This window comes from Oncorhynchus mykiss, chromosome 1, assembly GCF_013265735.2.
Source record: "Oncorhynchus mykiss isolate Arlee chromosome 1, USDA_OmykA_1.1, whole genome shotgun sequence".
In the NCBI taxonomy this organism is placed as follows: domain Eukaryota; kingdom Metazoa; phylum Chordata; class Actinopteri; order Salmoniformes; family Salmonidae; genus Oncorhynchus; species Oncorhynchus mykiss.
This window is the reverse complement of record NC_048565.1, coordinates 44409619-44415419: the sequence shown is the minus strand read 5'-3', so window position 1 is coordinate 44415419 and position 5801 is coordinate 44409619.

The following is a 5801-nucleotide window of genomic DNA, read 5'->3' as shown; positions in this document are numbered from 1 at the left end:
CTAAATAGTCCTATGGCTGGTGTGTTTATTCTGCAGGAGCTGGCTCTCTAGATATCCCTCCTGTCCTCTCTCCATCTGTATGGCTTGAAATAACTTGCCATCCTCTCCCCATTGCTCTCACATATAAACGCAGGTCTCCTTTGCTGTGACGTTATGCCATTCCATCTTAGGGAAATGCAGTCGAAAATAGAATCAAGTCAAACGAATCTGTTTGATTGAATCAAACATGGATGCATGTGTTCCTAATCTAGTGTGTGAGGTTAAAAGTAGAATATGTGTATTTTTTTTTTTTTGCGAAATGTGCAGTGTTGGGTGGTCATGCGAGCTGAACCTACCTGGCTTTCTGATTCTGTCTGTTATTGTCCAGGTAGCCTAAGAACTGTACTCTGTCTGTATTCTACGATTAGACGAGATACAGGACATTGTTATCACCCAAGTTGTATTGGCACTTCTTTGTGGATATCAGCAATAACATGAATGATCGTTGGAGCATTGCATACAGCCGGGTATCATGGCATGGATAGATCCTTTGTTATTGCTTTACTCAGACATCTGCAGTTGTTCAACCACAACAAAATAACCCAAGGACGAGCTCAGTTGTGAGCTCTGACCAATGCGTTGTAAGAAAAGGATAAGCATGCATAAGGTGTTTTGAAATAAAAACATGTAGCGAATATAAATCATATGCATATTTTGTAGCAAGTGAATGTCTCATGACCACCTAACACGCAGTGTTACTACATGGTGGTAGTCATTTAGTCTATTTTGTTACTTGTATGCGACAAGCTAAGGAGACTTGGGAGTTATAACAGATGTTCAAGCTCAGGTTAGTGCAGGAAATGGTTTGCATTACTTTGGAAGTGTAAACAAAAATAACTTGCCTGATAAGGTTCTGCTTTATAGTGCACAGATGATATTTTTGAGATGACAATGTCAGGGGTGTTCCTAGTGTTAAAACGTTGTAATGGACTATTTGAATGGTGTGTTTGTTTCACTGGTCTATTATTTTGCCGTCAACTGTTTTTCAAGTCAGCCAGTGTGGCAGTTACTGAATAGTGAACAAATGTAAACATGGAGTGGGGCAGAGTGGTTGAACCTCCTATTAATTGGAATTAACAGTGTATGCACGTGGTTTTTGTCATTCAGCATTTCTGACCCTGTCATGGTTGCTTGTTAGATTTATTAGGCCATTTTTTGGGGAATATTTTCTCCGCTTTTCAGTTGTCACATGTAACACCAATCATTTGTGCTGTTTTTATAACATAAACAGTAAACATGTTCACACCAGGCCAAAAGTGTGGAATAAGAGAACAAAATCTACTTCTATAAATAACATTAGTATATAACTTAATTTAGGAAATGAATTAGTGAACTTTATTCATATATTATGTTATAAATCATTAAATGGTTTCATTTTTTTTTATATTCAACCAACCAATTCTTTAAATACTATTAACAAGGTTATCAATAACATTTCCACAGTCTTTTAAAAATAGTTTCAAAGATAAAGCATAATAAAAGGACAAACATAACATATATGATTTGTACCTACAGTCTGAAATGATATAAAGGCATTCAAACCAAGAACCTACAGAGTGGATTTGCCTCTTTCTGCCTTTTTGCCCTCTAATATGGTATGGGAGACAAATCTAGTTACGAGTTCCATTTATTTGATTGTTTAATTAAAAGTGAAAAACTTAATGAGTTTTTTCATTCGTGTTAATTATCTGGTTAGAAAGATGTTATTTTCATGGCAGAACTGCACTAATTCCAGCTTGCCGCTGTTGCACATAGCTGCAGGTGTGTTAGAATGATCTCTAGGTATCCCACATTTCACATGTTTTTCAAAACATGCTTCTATCACATGCCATAATTGACATTCTCTATAAATCAGCCAACTTTCACACAGCCTAGTTTAGTAAGATTGTGGAAATACCTTCTTTTTAGAACCTATTTTTGAACCTGTTTTGATAATTATTTTGTAGTAGTTTCAAATGTAGTTCCATGTAAAAGCCCAATCAACACATTATGATTGTTTCATTGCTGCATAATTTATCTGTAAACATGCTCACAGGGAAGATAAACAATGTCAGAAATATGTTATAAACTGTTGTTGTAAAATTAAATGCTTTTTATGAATTTGAAAAGATAACATATGGTATAGAACTTCTACATGGTTTTCACTTCAAATATGTTCATTTTCTGAATTGTGAACTTAAAAATGTTTATTTTTCTTCTGATTTCAATATCCTCTTTTTTCAGTCTAATTTGTTTGAAAGGAGGCAGAGACTCACAACCTATAGTTTAGGCTACTGCTGTCATTTGTGGAGCATTGAACCCTTAAACTCATGAAGTTCCTTCCTGATAAAAATGCCCCTGTCTGTTTGTTTGACAGAGTTTAAAAGCATCTTAATTCTTGTTTTGGTCAGCAACCTACTTGTGCTTTTGGTATGCAGCCTAGCCTAGCCCAAATGCTAGCATTATCTTCCCATTATTTCAAAACCTGAGTGAGACAAACCATTGCAGTCACACTATGAGGTGAGATATTTTTTAAACCTTTTTAACTCCGAATAAAGTTCAAAACAAACGTTGCATTGCCTTGTGTGTGCGTGTGTCCCCCATTTCGATATAATGTTAATTGCATGCATCCGGGAAATAACATGCGCCTCGGCCCAATTCTGCGTTTGACGCTCAGCGCCTGTGATGACGTCATTACTCCGCGAAAATACAGCATGGTTCTTTCATACTTCTTCCAAACTCGATAAAGCTGCGGCAAAACTTTTGTCTTTGTTGGAATATAGGAAATGGGCTCATTTTGCTGTCTGTATTTGTACCTTTTGTTAGACATCTGCTGTCCAAGTAATTGATATTAAAAAGTAATTTCTGATGGCAGTGACAGGTGCATGAGCAAGTCATGAGATGCAGGCATTCAGAACATGAGCCGCCTTGAATAAATCACCGTTATGAAAGGCGGAAATATGAGAAATAAGTTGAAATTTGCATTTTATTGGGCATTATAACAAATCAAATGTACTTTGCCATCGGAGGATTTGGTTGAGACGCGTGGCCATCAAAGAGTATCTGTCCGGTCTGGTGAGGTGGAAACTTCCATCGGACATGATTGTGGACCTGTTGGCTCAATTTGACTCTGCTTCTGCATAGTTTTATGCATCCTATGTGAACATTCACGATCAGTTATTATGGCGCGGATGGGTTTGCACGATGTAGAATTTTGATTGCTTATTCTGTTTCTCCTATGGGAGATTAATTTACCAGAGTGACTCGTTGAGATGCGTCAGGGACTGGAGGAGCAGGGGCAACCCCCTTATACACTGCTTCCACACAACGAGCAACTTGCTGGATGTGTTGGCTGGTAGGCTAAACGCCTAAACTATTCTTCATTGAAAAACGTCCCGTATTGTCTTTGATGCCTACTCAAACGTTGTCATTTTTGTAGTCCAAAACATTCCAAAATAAAGGGAATATTTTAATCACTCAATGCCTCATTCATGTAGGCTAGTTTTTCTTGTTGTTGATGGTCACAATAACATAAAAGGTTATCATGGAACCAATTAAGAAACAGTTGGGTGTTTTGAAGATTTGTTGCATGACAACCAATAAATACAGTTACGTGTTGTTCGTTGCGTTTTGTCCTTATCTTGATCATGTCTGTTCCCAAGCTTTTTGTGGCAACTGCAAATATTGTAGGTCCAGACTAATGCAACTTTGTAACCGGTTGTAACTTGTAACCATCCCCGCGTAGCATGAACAAGTTTGAAGCAGGTGCGTCTGTCTGCAGCATCGATTCATCTCCCTAACATGGAGGGTATATGGTATTCACCTTGCCCCTTCAGACTCATCACCCCTCGCCCACAAGACGTCGGGAGATGACAATGAACCTTTCTTATGTTGCTCTTGCCCTTGTTTTGGGGACTTAATGAGATAAGAGCACGTTTAAAGAATTTGCGGCAGGCCATCGTTGCATGAATAATGTAATTTTACTGGTGTGTATATTCTGCAGGAGCTGGCTCTCGAGATATCCCTCCTATCCTCTCTCCGTGTGTGTGGTTTGGTATAGCTTTTAATCCTGTATCCATTTCTTTATCATATAAGCGCAGATCTCCTTTGCTGTGACGTAACATTTTATCATGGAACTAATTAAGAAACAGTTGCCTACTTGCAGCCGATGCTATATTTCTCTCATTTTTGCGTAGTAAACATGTTATAGCAATTTTGATCAATATTATAGTAGCTTATAGAACTGCTTTATACTTTTCCAAGTCAAATAGTTTTTTAGTTTAAACTTTAAAACGTGTGTGAGGTGGAGGTTTCATCCATATGGAATGTGTTGCTTTCCAATGTTTTTGTTGCTTGATAGTTGGATATCATTTTACGATGTCACTCTATCCTAGGGGTACAATAACATCCGCTAATCGTGTGAATTGATAAATGGTCATTGCAGGAGTTGGACAGCCCTGGTGCTCCGAAGGTAGCCTATGCAATAAAAGTCTGCCCAGTAACAATCGGCAAGCCTCGGTCGCACGCAGAATACCTATTGGCTATATGCAAATTGTGACAAGGGGAGGAAACAATCTCGAGACAAAAAAATGCTCTAAAGAATCATTTCCTAGTTCTCTTACAAGTAGAAGAACAAAAGTGTTGCCATTCAGACCGATAGAGAGACCCACTCGAATGGAATTTAACAACTTTGATCGCACCGGGAGACTGCCCCCTCTGCATTTGAAACACAATCAATGCAGGATAGTCTAGTTGACTCATCTTTGGGGGTAGTTTATTATTAGAGACAAGCTTAAGCTTTTTTTTTGACAAACTATATCAGATCTGCTTAGTGCTCCTCCAAGATTACATAGACCTATTTAACTGATCTCTATCACAGCAAGATTATGGTTGCCTATAATTAATTCTGACATGGGTCCTATATGTATCACTTTCTGCATATGAGTGTTATGATCACAACTTGCAAAAATAGGTATTATATTTATATATTAATACATACTGTTGTCCAATAGGCTGTCGTCGTGGTGTTATCTATAAAATAAGTTTGTCGCAACAACTTTTCTATGCTGCAATACATTTCCTAGAACGCTATCTCATTCAACCACATGCGTACGGCTTCTGCTGCTATATAAAAGATACTGTATATGGTACACCTGTGTGTATGTGTGTGTGTGTGTGTGTGTGTGTGTGTGCGCGCGCGCGGGCGTGTGTTTGTCGGCGAGTCTGCGCGGGCGTGTGTTTGTCGGCGAGTCTGCGCGGGCGTGTGTACGTCTGCGAGGGAGAGGGCGACTGACTATAAGTTCATTAAGTTCATCAGATAAAAGAGAAAGCAAATGAACAAGGAGTAGTTTTGCTTTTAATAAACTGAAATAGAGAAATAAGATTATCCTAATGCATGTTTATAAAGTTGTACAATTGGAACTATTACTATTCCTACATGCATAGCCTACATGCAACATCCCCTATGAATGCAGAGAAACTGTTCCCCTGACGAGTTTTAACTCAAAGTACTTGCTGGATTTATTTATGCATACATGAAAATCGTATAATTAATCAATTTATATAAATATAGACTTTTATCCAAGTGAATTGTCTCTATTTGTACATTTGACACATGGGTGGGGGTGGGGTTTTGTTTGTGGTCATATAGATTTTTATCATGATAAAATAAATAAATATAAAGTATATAGTTGTAAAGTAAAAGTGTAGCCTAGAGAAAAGAGTAACAAATGTTTGATGAGAGCATGTTGCGTCTGGGCAACTGCTCTACATAATGAGATTTG